The sequence below is a fragment of the Hippopotamus amphibius genome, chromosome 10 (genome assembly GCF_030028045.1).
Source record: "Hippopotamus amphibius kiboko isolate mHipAmp2 chromosome 10, mHipAmp2.hap2, whole genome shotgun sequence".
In the NCBI taxonomy this organism is placed as follows: Eukaryota; Metazoa; Chordata; class Mammalia; order Artiodactyla; family Hippopotamidae; genus Hippopotamus; species Hippopotamus amphibius.
The window spans coordinates 2,699,373-2,718,816 of NC_080195.1; the positions used below are offsets into that span (position 1 = coordinate 2,699,373).

At 41.6% G+C, this 19,444-nt stretch overlaps 1 protein-coding gene across 1 annotated transcript in view; it reads right to left on the reverse strand.

Moving 5' to 3' along the window:
- Positions 1-19,444, reverse strand: part of CSMD1 (CUB and Sushi multiple domains 1) — a 1,409,269-nt gene that overhangs the window by 706,725 nt on the left and 683,100 nt on the right. The window lies entirely within an intron of this gene.

The window sequence follows — 19,444 nt, forward strand, 5'->3', positions numbered from 1 at the left end:
TAATGAAACCAGGAAAATTAAATCCACAAGCAGCAAACGGTCATAAGTGGCACACTCAGTCATCTGGCATTGTCCCAACTAGAACTCAATTCATCGATATTTCTGTTAAACTCATTAACGCCTGCAGAGGCAAAACGGCAATTCAAAAATAAATTTCTCAACACGTGAGACTCACACTTCATAACTGGTGCATAGCTCTGTGAAAACATAATTCCCGAGATTTCAACGTTTATTCTTCATACTGTGTGCCTTTGTTTTTTGTTTTGCTTTCCATACCATCCAGTAAAGGGCTGGAATATGACTCTTTCCCTGGGGGCGGTGGGGGGGTAGTGTATGTATGTACATACATACAGATATGTATGTTTACATACCTGGACTTTAAACTGCAAATGAGGATTTCAGTGTGTAACATGACAAAACATTTTTTCTTCTTTTATGAGGGTTTTTGCCATGTCCATTAGATCTTTTTAAAATAAATATTTTGCCTTATTGACAAGAATTCATTAGCAAAAGTCTGAGGACAGATTATGTTTTTAAAACACAGCGTTCGTTGTGGGAGGTAACTGTTTATTTGGGGCAGTTGCACTCCTCTTGCTCTGTACGTGTACATGTTTGCTTATAAATATTTAGGTGTGGGTCTGGCAGGTATTTATGCTATTTTTCCACTGAATATCACATTAAAAAGATTCCCACGTTAGAAATATTTTGTAAGTAAACTGTAATATCTGTACAATTTCTCATCCTGTACTGGCTCAACATTTACGTAGCAACTCCATGTTTTCATTATTCAAAATAATATAATGAGCAGCTCTGACCTGAACGTTGAGCTCCATCACGACACCCCTTCTCAGCATCCCCCCCCCCCCCGGAACCTTGTTCTCACTTTTCAGTCCTTTCCCCCATGGGATACTCCTCTCTCCTGACTCTAGCCCTGGCTCCCTCCCTCTCCCTCTTCCTCTCTTCTCCTCTGTTCAGATTCTGTATCTTGAAGTCGGAGGATCCAGCTGGCAACCTTAGCGTAGGGACTGTAGTGGAGGGAGGCTGAAAAGCTCAGTAAGCAAAGGCGAAACTGCCAATAAAACTGTGCAGTTAAACGATGATCTCTTATCAGTATCTCAAAACTCGTGCAATTATAAAATGTGCCAAATAATTCTGAAGTTTTACTACTTTGATAATCTTCAGTCTTAGCCTGGAAAACCCCTGGAAATATGAGACTTTAATCCATTAACTGCGATTTCAAATTGAGGTATTCAGACGGGAAAACATTTATCTCAAAGGAAATTACAAAAAAGATGCAATGCGTACTACTAAAATTTTATTATAAAAGGATTACTGGTTGAGTGTTTTAAAGTTTATCGTATGATTTGAAAGTTTTAAGTGTTCTCAAGTATTAGCACTGTCTTCATTTTTAATTGGTTGTTTCCTCTAAAGAAAATAACTTCGTTTTTATCTATGCTTATTAATTTAAAAAATAATAGATATTTGACAGGGAAAATATCAAGGAAGATGTAAACATGAGAAAGATAAGGCTTTTCTTTGAAAATAAGTAAGTAAATGCATAAGAGGTAAGCAAGCAAATTCAATCTACTCTTCTGATGTAACCAGATGATTAGCTCGTTGAGTGAGACTGAATCACTACAGCTGGTGTAGAGAAGGGACCGCAGAAAACAGTGTCGATTTCTTTCCATTGTTAAGCCACGTGCTGCCTTTTCTTACATTTTCCAAACATACAAAATTACGTAGCTGGTGGAGCCAATCGAACGTGGTCAGCTTTTAGAAGGAGATGCTTAGGAGGGTTTCGGAGGCTCATCCCGCTGCCCGCCTTGTAACCCAGCGGGTCAGGAGAAGACAGCCCGGGACGTCCAGGAACGTCACTCGGCGTGGCCCCAGGTCTCCTCCTCTTTGACAAGTGCCCTCTCCTTATCTCATCTTCCCTCCGTCCTTCCGTAAATATTTTTTTCGAGTTCTATGTTACTGGATGTGCATTGTGTTTTTTATTTTATTTTCTAATTTTTATCTTGTTCTTGATTGAAGTATAGTTGATTTACAATGTTGTGTTAATTTCTGCTGTACAGCAAAGTGACTCAGTTATACACATATATACATTCTTTTTTATATTTTTTTTCATTTTGGTTTATCCCAGGATATTGAGTATCGTTCCCTATACAGTTGGACCTTGTTGTTTGTCCCTTCTCTGTATAATAGTTTGCATCTGCTAATCCCAAACTCCCAGTCCTTCCCTCCCTCCCCCCCCCCCCCCCCCCCCCCCGGCAACCACAAGTCTGTCCTCTATGTCTGTGAATCTGTTTGTTTCGTAGATAAGGTCATGTGTGTTGCATTTTAGATTCCACATATGTGTGATCTCATATGGTATTTGTTTTTCTCTGACTTACTGCACTTAGTATGATCATCTCTAGTTGCATCCATATTGCTGCAAATGGTATTATTTCATCCTTTTTCATGGCTGAGAATACTCCATTGTGTATATACACCACATCTTTATCCATCCCTCTGTCAGTGGACACTTAGGTTGCTCCCATATCTTGGCTGTTGTGACTAGTGCTGCTGTGAACACAGTGGTGCATGTATCTTTTTGAATGAGAGTTTTGTCTGGATATATGCTCAGGAGTGGGACTGCTCCTTCCATAAATACTGGTTGTGCATCCACTTAACTAGGTACAGATACTGATGCTTGAGAGATCAGTGAACAAAAGAGACCAAGACCCCTACCAACAGGGACCTTACTTTTTCCAGGGAGAAGATAGGAAATAAGTATCTTAAGTAAATTACATGTCATGTTACAAAGTAACAGGTGTGGGGTAAGAAGTAGTATTAAGCAGGGCAGAAGAGATCGAGGAAAAGAGCAATGTCTTATTCTTGAGCTTCAAGACTGAGTTCTTAAAAGGAAGAATCAGGAAAAAAAAAAAAAGACTGAAAAAAGTAAAACGACTAAAAAGAAGGAAGCAAGCAGAGGGATGTCCTTCAAGTCCAGTGACGAGGGCCCAACCACAGACAGCAAATGCCCCGGTAGACCAAGAACGATCAGGTCACAAAGAGGAGCACTGGGCTGAACAGCGCGGAGATGGCCGATGCCCAGGAGAACGATTTTAGTCGAACGGAGGGTGTGAGGGGGGGGGCTGATGCAAACGCGCCCTGGAGGAGGTGCTGCGCGCAGAGCACGCTTCCGCAGAGCTTTGCTGAAAAGGTGTGTAAAGAGATGGTGCAATATCCAGCAAGGGGAAACGGAGTCAGGAGAGATTGTTAAGTGAGAGAAATAAGAGCCTGCTTGGATGCTCAAGCGGGGCGCCATCCAGGTCAGAAGCAGACACTGGGGGTTTCGAGAGAGCAGAAACGCTGCTGAAGGGTGTCCTTGGAGGACCAGCGTTGACTGCGCCCAGCCGTACCCACCCCTTCACACCTCCGTGACTCACAGCCACAGCCCCTGTCTCGTAAGCTCACCTGGACTGACCTCACAGTTCTTCTTATTGCCGTCCAGCCACCTCCCTTAAGCAGGGGTCTCTCTGCTCTGCTCTAGCCCTCCTGAGGCCCTGGGTGTTCTCCATCCTGGCCCCCTGCCCGCGCCCTTCTTCAGGCGCTGGGACTGTGTCCTGTGTTTTCTGGAATTCTGTGTCAGTTGGCAACACCATCTTCTGCACCCCCACAGCCGCCCTTCGCCTGAGTGCTCCTGTCCCCCCCTGCACAGCCCCTGGGCACCCCGCCGCCTCCAGCCCTCTCCGCGTCACGCTGGCACTCTGTCTGGTCTCACCCTCCTCCACCAGGCGGGGGGTGGGGCGGGTGTCCTCCTCGCTCTCCTCCCTCCCAAACACCCCTCATCGTGGCGTCTCAGGCCACCAGCGTAGAGCATCCACGGACTTCGGTGTCCTCGCCACCTGCCAACACCCGGCCCGTGCCACCTCCTTCTCGGTGATGGGATCCTGGTGTAGAGACACACTCTCCATACGTCTGCTCATTTCTTGATGACTTCAATCTGTGCGTGCATGCCTTTCCCGGCAGTCACAGTGCTCAGCGTCTTGAACGCCTTTTCTACGATGGGCCCCTCCCGTCGGCCTCAGCCATCCTCACCGCGGGCCCAGAGGACTTGTCTTTGCCAGGGGCCGCCAGCCCTCCATCGTCTAAATTTGATCAGTTCTTCTCTTTGCTCTCTTTCCAGCTCACTTCCTACTTGCCGGTCCCTCAGTATTTTGACCCCGATCAGCTTCTGTCTTTTCACTCTTCTGGTGACCCCACCTTCCTGTGCCCTCACTCTCATGTTTAAATACTATTCTTAGGCAGCGTGGTTGCTTCCTTGTTTATTCCCTTTACTTTTGCCACCCTCTTGATCTGTTTTTTTGTTTCCTTATTTTTTAATCTTTTTTCTTCCCTTTTCCTTCGTTTCTCCGCTGTCACACAAAGCTTCATTTGCTGTAGATGTTTTCTGGGTCCAGTGCAAGGAGCGTGGCCGGACTCCCCTTCCTTGACCTGTCATCGGCGATTGCTGCTCACAGCTCAGAGTATTACCTTTTCAGGGACCAACGAACAAGATGTAACCGACGGGTCCAGTAACCAGTTCTTTTTTTGTTTACTATTTTATTTTTTCCCTTGAGATAATGTGTCATTTAGGGTGTAGAACTCAACATTTGAGAAATCAAGTGCATTTTACATGTTGATGCAAAAAGAAATAACCATGTATAGCTAAACGGCGGTGTTTTTTGGTAGTTGGGGCACAAAAAAGAAATAACCATGTATAGCTAAATGGTGGTGGTTTTTGGTAGCTGGGGAACAAATGTAGAATTTTCTACTTATGTCTCTGTACTATCAGTAAAAAAAAAAAAAAAAAAAGCCAACCCTTAAAGAGATTTCAGGGCCATATTACACACCACTGCTGAGAAACAGAGTTGTCATTTCAAATGTTCTCCCTTGTAAAATAATGACCAGATTCATTATCTGAAAATTAATATCATAATACATCTTGTCATAAACTAGTTCCTCAGGAATCTTAGAGAAGTGGAAAACTAGACATCTTTAATGAAATCCATAATTGTACCTAAATATTTTTAAAAATGTCTTCCCACGTTAATTTCTACAACCCATAGTTAACATATTAACACCAACGCAGCAAGATTCATTGATATTTGTTGAAACTCACTGCTTTTACTATACTCATTTATTTGAGAAGAAATCACTTAAAATAAGTAATTTCTTTTTCTTTTCGATAATTTATGCTGTTTCCTTTGAAAACAATAAAAATAGTAAAATAAGAATATATTCATTTTTTCAAGTCTGTAGAGTATCTTTGATATCAACTTCTTATATGAGTTCTTAGCCTTTAAGATTTGAGATCTTGTGGTCTTTTGTAAACTATTAAATCACACTCTTAGGATGTACATGAACATGGATTTTAAACTGTCAACAGCAGTGACCATGTTTAGAGGAAGAAAGATACAGACTGTGGTAAACATGTGACAAACATGAGAGAATAAAACATTATGTGGAAAAACAGTTATTCAAACCAAAATGGAGTGTACTAAATACAACTGATTCTATCCTGAGACTCACCTGCTATTCTTTAATCCCTGTATTTGGAATCTTTGTGAAGAGAAGTGTAAATGCCCACGTAATTTATCTATAGGGCAGACCCTTGAAATTCAGGACCTGAGAATGCAAGAATCTCAAATGCATTGATACTATTATGGGACAGAATCTCTTTCATTAAATTACGTCTTTGAAAGATACCATCCTTCATAAATATCTGTAGAAGGGTTTTGGAAAGCTTGCTTTTAAGTCTGTGTTTCCCACCTGGGTCCTCCTGTCACCAGCTCACAGCCTCACTCACGCTGATCTCCAGCCAGGTCTTTCCTGGTAAGCCAGGTCGGCTGCCTGCAGACGGTCTCAGGGATGACTTTTCTTTTTCCATGCAGAGCATTAAATGAACTCAACTGCATCACAGATAGGAATGTCTGCCAAAACCCTCATTCCGCCCTTTGCGTGATGCCTTTACGTATTTTGTGGATGACAACTTCGATGCGAGTAAACCACCAGCTGCCACGACCAGCATGGTTGCGTTCTAGTCTTGAACAAGGGCTCTGCCTCTTGCTCTTCCTTTCGTTGACCTCCTCCCGCTTCACCTACCACCATCTTCACAGAGCCGTCCCCCTCGCCCGACCCCCACCGCTGCCGTCCACTCTTCTTCACGCTCACACTCTTTCGTCTGTGTCCCTGTTCCCGTGCTGCCGTCGTGTCGTTCTCTTATTTTTCTCACTGGCCATTCTCAGGCTGATTCTTCCTTCAAGCTGATTTAATCTCTCATCGTCTAAGGAGAAACCTCTTTATTAATGTAGGTTTTTCTGACCCTTACTCAGCCCTCAGTTATATTATGCATTCAGCTGGTAAATGTGTCCCTCTATGTTGAGGGCTAAGACTACATGCCACCAAGTTTATCTTAAGGGTTGAAGTCCATTATCATAGACTGGCTAGGACTGCAACTTCCTGTTGAAATGAAGAGACAGAGAACTGCCATCACGTACCAGGATGCCAAGTCCTGATGTCACAAAGAATGGGGAACAGGGAAAAAGAAATTATCTTCAAACTGAAAAAAAAAAAAAAAACAAAAACAAAAACCAAAAACATAGAATAAGATAGGCACAAGGTCTAGTAGGAGTGGGGGGAAACTCCAAGTTGAGGTGGACGTTTCTAGAACTTGTTTCATTCAAGGCAGATTTTAAATTGCAATACAGAGAGGGAAAAAAAAAGCCCAATATAGAGACATAAAGAGAAAATGGTAATTAACTGGCATTTGGTCAAAAATATCTGAGTCACACTTATGGCATCTTCTAATATTTGCCGGGTTAATGAAGCTTCTGAGCCTCATGAAAAATCCAAAGAGCAAATTCCAAAAGAAGTGAAGTTAAATGGCAAAATATCACTCCTTTATTTGTTTTTAAGTCAGACTTCATGACAGTGAATAGGTGGCCCAGAGTAAATCAGATCGGGAAAAATGACAGAGAAGCTTTCAATTCATAACCTTCTAAGATACAAACAAGTCCTAAAATAAACGTTCTGCAGAGACCATCACACTGTCATTTTTGTTCCGCTGTCCTAAATGCCTGAGCAGAGAACATTCTGAAGAATTCTGGCCTTTGGCAACTGAGTCAGGTGATTCTGCATGTCACCGGAGCACTAGGTGGCCCAGAAAGACCTTAGCTTTGCTGTAGGTAGACAGCGTGATCCATGTTCAGTAGTACTGATATGTTCATAAGAGGCTTGACTAAACGTGAGTCACCTGATACTGTTTTCTGCTTTGAATAATATTTTACCTATTTCCATTTCTGCCTTATCAAAATTTTAGTAAAAAAGGTTTTGGCTGAACTATGTATTAAAAATTAGTCTTCAAAAATTATAGCACATGTTACATTTAAAGCACATCAATGCAGATAACAAATTTCAAAAATGCAGGTCGTTCATGCTATCCTAGCTAATATTTTATTAGGTATAAACAAAGGTTAATTATTTGCCATTTACTTATGAAAAAAATTGTTTTGATCAGTTTACTAAAAGTCAGATTTTCAGTGACCTGGGATTTTTCTTACTAAGGATTCTGGTCACCAGTTCCAATATGGGCGGACCCTCCCACCCACATCCAAACAATTCTCCAGCACCCGCTGGATGTCCTGCAGTTCGACTCAATTCTGACACTACCCAGAATCAGCATCCGATCCCACAGGTTAAGGCTCAGCCCTCCAAGACCGTCCTCCATCCCTTTAGACACCAACAGCAAGTCCAGGCTGTCATCTGTGCTTCTGATTGGCTATCTGTCAGAGGTTCCCATGACTCCCTCCCTTGGGTTCGAGTGATTTGCTAGAACAGCTCACAGATCTCAAACATTTTACTTAACTAGTTTACCAGTTTATTATAAAACAATATAACTTGGAAACAGCTAGATGGGAGAGATGAAAAGGGCAGGGCATGGGGAAAGGACGGGGAGCTTCCAGGGCCTCTCTGGGGGCCCCTCTGTCAGCACCTGCACGTGCTCACCAGCAGGGAAACTCTCTGGACCCTGCCCTCTTGAGTTTTCACAGAGGCTTCATCACATAGGTGTGATTGATTTAATCACTGGCCACGGGTCTGGGGGTGGGACTCAAAGTTCCAACCCTCCAATCACATGGCTGGTTCTCCTGGCAACCAGCCCCCAACCTTAGGGGTAGTCCAAAATCCACGTCATTAACATAACAAGACATCGTGGTGGTTGTTCTCATTATGTTGAAAATTACCAGAGGTTTAGGAGCTCTGTCTCAGAAGTAGGAATGAAGACCAAATCTACATTTCTTATGAATCACACAACGTCACATTTACAGTCATACTATTTTCAATTTTTCTAGAAGGATACACAAGTTATTATACATTATAACCAGGTATAGCTCATGTGGGCATAGTTTTTGATTTTTTTGTTTTGATTTTGATTGTTTTTAGAATCTTGCTAATTACTTAGCAAAATTTTGTACTGAACGTTAGATATGCGCTAAAAGTATATTTGTTTATTATTTAATACTTTCTAATTTAGATTACACTACTTGTAGCATAAAGGTTCTGAGATCTTAAGGCACTTGCCTCTTCTCTCTTTTTTTTCTAGTATCTATAAGAATCTCATGCACGACACACTCAATAACTGAACCAATTCTACCCAACAGCGCTTTTTCCATTTTTCTCTTAAAATGTCATTCATCAGTTAAGCTACGGATTAAAGTTGTTACACTTTCTCGATAGCCCTGCCTCCTTGCTTGATCCTTAGTGCGGCAGCCTTCTCCCTGGCAGCCTCCTTCCTGGGGCTGGACCTCACCATGCACACAGCATGTTTCTGCAACAGTATGTGTGCTGTTTGTCAGTCTTTCCTGTTTCTGGACCCCCCCCCCCCAAAAGAAAATAATACATATTTATTTTTCAAGATTTTATTTTAAAAAGTGGCACCTTTTTGGTAAAATTACTACTACTAATTTACTCTGCTAACTGTTGGATAACTATATTAGACACACATAGCTCAGAAGCACCTTATATACCATTTTATTTTCAGATAGCAAGTCACAGAATTTTCAAGTAACATTATGCTACTTGAAATTTGCTGCTTGTGAACAGAAATTAAAATACCTGCTTTAAAATCAAACCCCATCTATTATTTATCTGCACTTTAAAATGATGAAAGAAGTTGAGCATTACAAAACAATTCAAGGTGCATATCTACAAGGAGTAGTATGCAAACGTAAATTAAAGTAGCACTCAAATTAAGCAAGTAAACTCCTCTGGCTCTTGATATAAAATGAGAGTTTTATAATTCCAGATCACTTAATTGAATTTAAAAAAACCTCATATATACAATGGAATATTAGCCATAAAAAGGAATGAAGCTGAGCTATTTGTAGTGAGGTGGATGGACCTAGAGTCTGTCATACAGAGTGAAGTAAGCCAGAAAGAGAAAAGCAAATGCCGTATGCTAACACATATGTATGGAATCTAGAAAAATGGTACTGATGAACCTAGGAGCAGGGTAGGAACAGAGATGCAGATGTAGAGAATGGACTTGAGGACACCAAAGGGGGGAGGGGAAGCTGGGACATAGAGAGTAGCACTGACATATACACGACCAAATGTAAAATAGATGGCTAGTGGGAAGCTGCTACAGAGCACAGGGAGGTCAATCAGCTTGATGCTTTGTGAAGACCCTAAAGGGGTGGGTTGGGGAGGTTGGGAGGGAGGCTCAAGCAGGAGGGGATATGGGGATATACATATACATGTGGCTGATTCTCTTTGTTGTACCGCAGAAACTGACACAATACTGTAAAACAATTACACTCCAATAAAGATTAAAAAAAAAAAAAACTCAGAGTACTTAAATTGTTAGAAATTAAAATAGCTCCTAAATGCTTAAGAAAATCAACTGTATGTCTAAAAAACAGAAAAACCCTGAGCCTTTTTCTAGGTACTATGCTGCCTCAGAGTTGTTGGTTCAGTTCTGTCCTCCTGATTCGGGGAGCTCTGTAGAGGCAGCAGGACTGAATAAACTCCCTTCTTGCTGGCAGGTGTTGGGGGATAGGAGGTCTCGTCTGAAACGTCCTGAATTGCTTTGACATTGGTTTTCGACAGCAGAAAAAAATGTCAATTTGTTATCAACCCCAACCAGTAATCACAGCAAAAAGAAATTCAGGGTGATACACTAAATAAATGTGTGTGTGTATCTGTCTATAGAGAATTTGGGTGGCAGAATCACTGGCATGGTTTAAAAACATGAAAAGAAAACAACACAGGGAGAGAGGATCCTTCCAAGACACACGAAACACTAGGCAGATTATCTTTGGTTATGTCTAACACAGGATTACTCACTCAGAAAGGGTGGACTGAAGGAAAACATGGCTGAAGCTGAAAAGTGAAAGGGGCACACGAAACACCTGAGAACAGGCACATCTAAACAGTCAGCCACCGTTCTGTGCTCCCTGAGGCTGATGTGCAAATGTCGGGCCCCAACCATATTTCATGATCATGTGTGATGGAAGAGAAAATACGAGTCCAAGCTGTATCCTCAGTGTTAGGCTTGACTTAAGGAAGCGTTCTGTATCTGGTTTCTGTTGCTGCGTGACAGGTCACCATGACCTTGGCAGTTACAAAGCACAGAGTTAATTTCTTGTGATAACCTCAAGTCAACTAATTAGGGACATTTACTGCACGTGCAAAACCCCCGTCTCCTTGCCGTGCAACATGGCATCACCGTAGGAGTGACACCCGGCATCTTTGTGCACATCACTGGCTAGAAGAGGGCACGCGCTCTACCCACAGTCAAGGGAAGGGGGTTCTAGGAGGCAAGGTGGCCATGGTGGGGTTTCGGTGACCCACCTGTTCCAACAGGGCTTCTACACTTGAGACTATAGCACTAGGGGAAGCCATGTGATCTTTGTGGGGATGGGAAGATTGGGTTTAAAAAGTAAGCTCTTTTGCCTGGGGGTGAGAGGAGTCGCTAGAGAGATTGTAAAAGAGCACAAAGACACGTTTCAGGGTGGTGGGTGTACTCATTATCTTGACTGACATGGTTTCATGGATACACACAGGTGTCAATTTCTGTCTTTCTCACCATGGTTATTTGGAGATTTATTCATCGGTGTGCCCTTCAATTGTTGATTCCTTTTTTTACTGCTGAGTAATAGTCCATTGTGTGGGTCTATCGTAATTTATCCACTCACCTGTTGATAAACATTTGAGTTGTTTACAGTTTTTGGCTACTACAAATAAAGCTCCTAGCTACATTCAAAAAAATAGTTCTCTGGCTAAGACATTTGGTCCTTCTGAAGAAAGAGGGTGAGTTAATCATAGCAGCTAACGTTTGTGAATGTGTATCTTCAGTGTCAAGCTGATGTGAGTGCTTAACGTACACTAACCCAATTAATTCACACAATCCTGTGGAATAGATTTTACTGTTATCCCAGTTTTATACATGAAGAAACAGAAAGGAAAGAAGCTTAAGAGCCTGTCTGAGTCACCTGGTTGGTCACTTGATGCTAATCAAGACATACATATATTTAGTTCACATGTACGTTTTCCTAACCATAATTTTTCCTTATTTTTAGAAATTATCCTCCTGTCTTCAAATCAGTGTCTATAGGTTTGCCTTATATTTGACACTTCTTTTCAAATACATTTGTGCATTCTTCATACAAAAGTGGATTCACAAGAACCCTTAGTTAAGTTCCTTGGTAAGATTAGACACTGAACTTTTACTTCTTTTAAACTTCGTACTGTATCTTCATGTTACTTATTTAAAATAACTAAGTGAACATCAGAATCAAGTTTTAAATGCATAGAGATGTGTTGAGGAGAATTTCAGGAAGAGTTACCACTTCAGCCAGCTTTAACCTTGAAGAGAGTTTTTTCCCTTCCAAAAAAAAAAAAAAAAATCGTTCTGATTATTCCAGGAGGCAGAGGATAGTTCACATAGCCGTTGCTAAGGTCACACAACCTCGCTGCCAATGAAAGTCTGTGTTTCTGTCTATTGGAAACAAAACTAGTGCGGCTTCAATTCCTGACGGTAATGAATTCAAACGCTGCGTTCCCAGATGCTCGCTCGGAGGAACCTGTCCATCTGCAGAGATGAGGTCTCCTCCTGTGCCGTTTGACATGACACTGGTCTCTAGTTATTACTTTCTTAAAAATCCAATTTCTTCCCTGTGACAAATCTGCTAAAAATTGATAGTTACAGGTAGTGACATGACCCAACAGATGGCACTCCCAGAGCACACGCGTCAGCTCTCTCGCGCTCCCACCGCGGATCAGAGTGGAGCCTAAAAACCACTCTCTTTTTTAATCATTTGCTTGGAAAGTGAGGTATGTGTATATACACCCAAAAGAGCTTCTGGGGCTTTCTGCAAGTGGCTGTCATTCCCTTCCGCCGAGGACTTGAGTTGATCCGCCAAAGCCGTCATCAATTTTCCTTGATTCACTGAAGGTCACCCGTTCACTTGGTGACAGCGGCAGCCTTGTCTGAGACCCGGGTCACCAGTCAGGCCCACTCCCTACACCTGCTCCTTCAGGAGGAGGAATACAGGTAGACCTTTCCTAGGTTGAAAAAAACAGATTGTTCTATTGCTGAAGGACTATTCTTTTACATATGTCATAAAAAAGGTGGGGGAGGGCAAGTGCAGACGGCCTTGTGAGGAATGAGGTGGGAATTTCATTGTGTCACAGTCCTGCCACCCCGCTAACGAGGTCCCTAGAGCGCTGGAAGCCAGGCCGAGCACCTGGAGTCCACTTTCTTGGTTCACCTTCACGGCTCTCACATAACCTCCTCGGGATGCAGGGGGAGGTTCTGCTCAGTCAGTGTAAGTTAAGTTACTCTAGTTTTTACTCAGTGTGTGTCCTCTCTCTAGTTTTCAAGGGCACGTGCTAAAACAATGCTCCGAAGTGAGTATTCCTGTGATTTCCACTTTGGAGACAGTGGGTCGGAGACCCATGCAGATGGGTCTTCCCGAGATGAAGCATCTCGTGGTCGCGTGCAGACTGAGTCCTCCTCGGCCCACGGTGGGCGCTTTTCTGTACCTTTGCCATCTGCCCTTTTCCTTCACACTGCATTCCATGATATCCCGTTACAGGTTACTGTTATTTTTTCTGTTCAGATATTTGGTTTCCAACTTGATGCATTGACACTGAAGCCTTTGACTGATACTTCCATTTTCATTCAAAACCAATAAACCAAAGAGTCATGTAACGTGATATGAATATCATTTCCCAGTTTTTAATTTTTCATATTTTTTTTCCATTTTTGTCATATCTGTTAGGTTTCATGTGCACAGGGTCTGGGTATAATTTGCCATTTTTATCCTTGGGTGGCCATTATTTTGAATTACTCTGCATGAAACAAACACTGGCTTTACATTTCTTTATCTTTCCTTACAGTTGCGCATAGTAGGCACTCTTTAAATACTAAAACAATGTCCTCAAAGAATTTCTCTCCTACAAAAGTATCATCAGGAGAGCAGACTATTTTGTGTTAATTGTAAAAGAGAAAACAAGACTTCCAAGGCAAGCAGAAATTTACAAGCCACCAGAGTGAATAACTGAGAGTTGATTCCCTTAGAAAACGCCAGCTTAATCACTTATTTAAATTTTGTGATTTAAAAAAAAAGACACTGAAATGAAAAATCACTATGACATTCACCTATAAAATGTGAATAATAATCCCTGTGGCTGAGGGTTATTTTAGAAAGCTGATTGGTTGAATAAACTAATGTTGACTCTTGGTAGTTTCTTCCAGTTCTTGGAATGCTTTTGGTACATTTAGGGAATTTTATGTTTTTACTGTTAACATCAAGTTTGTGAAACAAATATTATTATATTCCCATTTATGATAGTAGCCATCTGGTACTGTATTTTGAGAACTGGCTATTTTACTACTTTTTAAAAGATAATTTTAAAACCAAGTATTAACTAACTTTTTACTGTTTTCTCAATTTGAATCTTAACACTTTTTTTCTGGTTTCTCATTAGATTGATTTTGGTTTCAAATTCTCTTTGAAACGTAATTCGTGGCTGTTCTAATAATAGAAGCTATAGCCTCAGCATCCCCTTTATGTAAGTTCCAAGCAGGCAGGAGATGCGTGTGTTATTTTTACTGCTGTGTCTCTCGGGTCTACAACAAACTCTGACAGAGATGTAAGATAGAACTCAGTTCTTCCTAGAACTGAATTTAAAAAATAGTTAATACTGGCAGTGCACAATGAGGGGGAGAGAGTTTAACATCTGCCTAAGATTGAGTAATAGGATCATAGTAACACCAACTACTCGCAGGGATTTTTGTTTCATTTAAGTGTAAACCAGTCGTCATACCGACGTGGTTATCCAAAACTGAACTTTGGGTACGTGTACTGATAGAATGTTCAAGAATGAGGAGTGGACAGTCTCATCGAAAGACCTGAAATTAGGTTTGAATCTCCAGCGGAGAGATTGACAAGATCCTCCAACAGAGGCTTAAGTAGGGTGATACTCAGAATCATGCCATCCAGGAAAGCTGAAAAGAAACCAGAAGCTGTTCAATGAGTAGAAGATGTGAGTTGATTTGGGCTGTGTTAGGGAAAGAGGGGTAAATAGCCTGTGACTATTCTAGTTATAGACTGTGTTTCAAATGGAAGAACTAGGAGCGAAACATATAAGTTAGAGGGAGAGATTTTTTTTGGCTCAATATAAAGATTAATGATGAAAAAAAACCATGTAAAGGCCTATTTTTGGAGAATAGTGGCTTTCCCCCCACTTCTGGAGTATAAGCTGAGCAGGATGGAGACTCCTGTGGAAAAGGCATAACTGTGACCTGAGCTGCTGATTCCATGGCCGGGACCCTGTGAAATGCTGCTAGATGTGTACAAAGTCATAGAACATGATGTGCTTCAAACACAGACCATGGACTGAGTTGTACATATTTGCGAATTTTGGATGTTATATGCATGTTGTTATTAATACAATTTGCTTAAAGCTCAGAGTAAATTTGTGTAGTTTGGTGTTATGTATTTTAATCAGTGGATATCTAAATTAGAATTATGATTGTGGGTTTAAAAGAAAACCTCTAAAAGTGTCAGGCCTGAAAAATTGGAAACCAACTCTAAAACCCCTTCTAATGCCAAGGTTTGGTGACTTTTGTGACAAGTAATTTTATTGATGTATGAACTATGTGAAAATTTACAAGAGTATAGAAACCCCTGCAAAACACAGAAGAATAATGAAAAAGTAATGGCTAAGTACAGTATTTGGTCTTTACTATGAAAGAATGTCAAGGGTTTGGCTTTGTGTTTTGTTTTTCTTCCCATACACTTAATCAAAAATGTTGGCTTTAGGTTGGGGGCCAAATAGTGGAAGTCTGGTTAAATCAGTCAGAATATACATTTGGGACTTCCTAGGTGGCGCAGTGGTTAGGGATCCGCCTGCCAATGCAGGGGACACGGGTTTGAGCCCTGCTCTGGGAAGATTCCACATGCCGCGGAGCAACTAAGCCCGTGCGCCACAACCATTGAGCCTGTGCTCTAGAGCCTGTGAGCCACAACGATTGAGCCAGTGTGCCGCAACTATTGAAGCCCAAGCCCCTAGAGCCTGTGCTCCACAAGAGAAGCCACTACAATGAGGAGCCCACACACCACAATGAAGAGTAGGCCCCGCTCACAGCAAATAGAGAAAGCCCATGTGCACCAACGAGGACCCAATACAGCCAATAAATAAATAAAATAAATAAATAAATTTATATAAAAAAAGAATATACATTTGATGACAGTTTAATTTGCTGATATGTTTTTAATTTAATATTGAGAACAGTTCAAAGCCAAGTTCGTGAGCTATTTAAAACTGTGCAATATAAAACTTCTCCAAGAAAAAAGTTTACTGAAATTCTCTTGTATTATGTAGATAAAAACCCGATTTCAGCTATTCTGTTGATATATTCTCTCATTAGAGTGATGAACAGAAACAGGTAGCCCAGGACACTCCCTTTTTAATACCTGGTTTCACATCAACTCTTAATAATTGACATTTGTCCTGGAATGTCACCCTAACTCTCATGAACTAAAGAAATGGGGTCACCATTTAGTAAATACACCCCCCCACACACACTCTATCCTGAAATAGAGGCATATTTGCATTTTGATTACATTATAAGCATACATCTCCACATTTTCTGCATGTAATTTTTTTCATTCAATCAATGATTTGTTGAATGCCTACTATGTTCAGGAAAATAGGTATTCTTGTTAAGACAGTGATATAAAATACAACTTTATGTGGCTTATTCATAAACTGTTATTCTCCCTCAAAATATTTATGCACTGCAGTTTTCAAGGATATTTCTGTTACAGGGACAGGAAGATGCTATTTGGCATTTTAATCACCTCCTTGAGCACTGCCATTCTGCAACATCTGTCTCACCATTTGGCTAATAGATGCTGTGTCTTTTTTTTCCCCCAAAATTCAAAGTTACAGAAGCATTTAGTTCCTTCATGTAGCCTCTTTGATGGCTTAGGCATGTTGAGAAAACATTAAGTAAAGGGGAAGCAAGCTGTTCATAATAGGTCTTTTTACCAGTGAAGAAAATGTTCCTAAGAATGTACGTAGTGCTATAATACCAAAGAACACGGGGTCCCTGGGAGCACAGCTTTGAACGACCCTGAAATGCATCTCTTTCAGTGTCTCACCCCGTTTCCATCTCTGAGGACCCACAGCTGGCCACGGTCACTGCACTTGTAAACTCTGCTCTGGCACTTAGTACCTTGAAAGGCTCATCTGATCCTTAGAAACTTCTTCCCATAGGTGAGTCAAAAGTGTCCCTTTCACTCCGTGGGCTGCAGTTTTGCCACCAAATCCTCTTGAAACAAATCTAAACTTCCATACAAATGGTAGCCTGCGTGTGTTTAAAAGCAAGCAAAGGGCGTTACAGTCACCTTAATTTCATTCCTTACAATAATTTCCAATAAAGGCAAGTAAGAGGCTGAGAAACAGAGCTACAGTAGTTCTAGAAAGCAAACTGACAGGCAGTGATCTCATGGTGTGAGACTAGATACAATATTGCAATTAAGCTGTGTGGTTTAATAACTTAGGTATCTCTGTCTGATGTTACTGAATTTTGAAAATGAAATGGATGCCTTTATTTGATAATCTCCGTGCCATTCAACTTTTTAAGCATTGGTGACAGAATGGTGACATTCTAGTTCTCATGGAAGTTGGGTTTTAAGGGGAGATATGTAAAATCAAAACAGATATGGTAACAGAAGTGACTGTGGATGCTGGGGTCGTGGGGGAACCAGCATACATAGGGACCGTCTCTGGGGTGATGTGCTTGAGTTGCAGCCTCACTGTCGAGAAGAAGACATCTCCCAAAACCTGGGAGAACAGAACTGTCCTGAGAGTGAGCAGCTGCTGCAGAGGCCCCGAGGGAGAACTCAGCCAGGGACTCAAAACGAGACACACACACACTCACACTCAACACACTCACTCACTCTTGTGATGTGTGCCGAGTGTGAACAGGTCAGGGTTGGAGGAACTGGCAGGAGGAGGTACAGGTAGAGACCAGGGCACATATTTGTAGAAAATTCTCCCAGATCCCTCATTCGGTATAGAAGCAACACCCCAGAAGGGGTAAGTAACTTATGTGGGGCCACTGGGTCATCCATGAGATGCTTTCACTGATGGTAATTCCTCCCGCTCGCCTGTGGGCAGCAAGAGACAGGCACCATCTCCGGTTCACCATCTTCAGGTGTCAGCTCAGAGGCTTGGTTAGTAGGTTCAACTGAATTTTTTTAAATGAATGGATGAATAAATAATGCCTATGTAAAAGTTTAGTTTTAAAAGTACTTGACAACCACCAATCTGTTCTTTGTTTCTCTGAGCTTGGCATTTTCAGATTACACATAAGTGAGATGGTACAGGATTTGTCTTTTTCTGTCTGATTTATTTCACTTCACCTAATGCTGTCAGGATTCACCCATGCTGTTGCGAATGACGTGGTTTCTTTCCTCTGTATGGCTGAAAACAGATGCGTAATTGCCAGAGGTGGGGGTTGGGGGGTGGAGGAAACAGGTGAAAGTGGTCAAAAAGTACAAACTTGCAGTTGGGAGATAAGTTCTGGGGATGTAATGTAGTTACATGACAACTGGTGACTATAGTTAATAGGACTATTATGTATTTGCAAGTTGCTAAGGGAGTGGATCTTAAAAGTTGTCATCACAAGAAAAATAATTTATACCCACGTAAGGTGAAGGATTTTAACTATAAACTTATTGTCATAATGGTTTTGCAATATATGCATATATCATCAGGTCATTACATTGTACCCCATAAGCTAATACTCTCTCAATCCCCTGGTACCTTAGAATGTGACCTTATTTGGAGATAGGGTTTGAAAAGAGGTAATTAAGTTAAAATGAGGTCATCTGGAGGGCGGGCTCTAGCCAATACGACTGGTGTTCTTTTTTTCATTTTATTGACGTATAGTTGATTTACATTTTTGTGTTAGTTTTTTCCGTACAGCAAAGTGACTCAGTTATAGATATATATATATATATTTTCTTTTTCATATTCTTTTCCATTGTGGTTTATCACAGGATATTGAATATAGGTCCCTGTGCTCGACAGCAGGACCTTGTTCTTTATCCATCCCATATATATATCAGATTTCACCCGCTAAGTCCCACACTCCCACTCCATCCCTCCCACACCTCCCCTCCCCCTTGGCAACCCCAAGTTTGTCCGGTATGTCTGTGAGCCTGTTTTTGTTTCCTAGATATGTTGATTTATCTTGTAGGTTAGATTCCACACAGAAGTGACATCACATGGTGTTTGTCTTTCTCTGTCTGACTTACTTCACTTAGTATGATCATCCCTAGGCCCATCATGCTGCTGCAGATGGCATCACTCCGTTCTTTTTATGGCTGAGTCATATTCCATTGTGTATCTGCACCACATCCTTATCCACTCACCTGTCGACGGACACTTAGGTGGCTCCCATGTCCTGGCTATTGTGAACAGTGCTGCTGTGAACACAGGGTGCAGGTATCTTTCTGAATTAGAGTTTTGTCTGGATATACGCCCCAGAGTGGGATTGCTGGATCCTATGGCAACTCTATGTTTAGTTTTTTGAGGAAGCTCCATACTGTTTTCTGTGATGGCTGCACCAGTTTACCTTCCCATCTGGTGTCCTTTGAAGAGAAGGAGATGAGGACACGGGTACACGTGTAGGGAAGACCCTGAGAAGATACAGGGAGACAAATCAAGGGGTGAAGCCTGAAGAGATGCTGACTTTGTTGGCGTCTTAATCTCTGTCTGCTAGAACTCCAAGGAAACAGATTTCTGTCCTTTTAGCCATCCAACTCTTTGTCACCGCAGCCCCAGCAAACTAACATACATTACAATAAAAACTATGCTACAGTAACTTCACATACCTCTA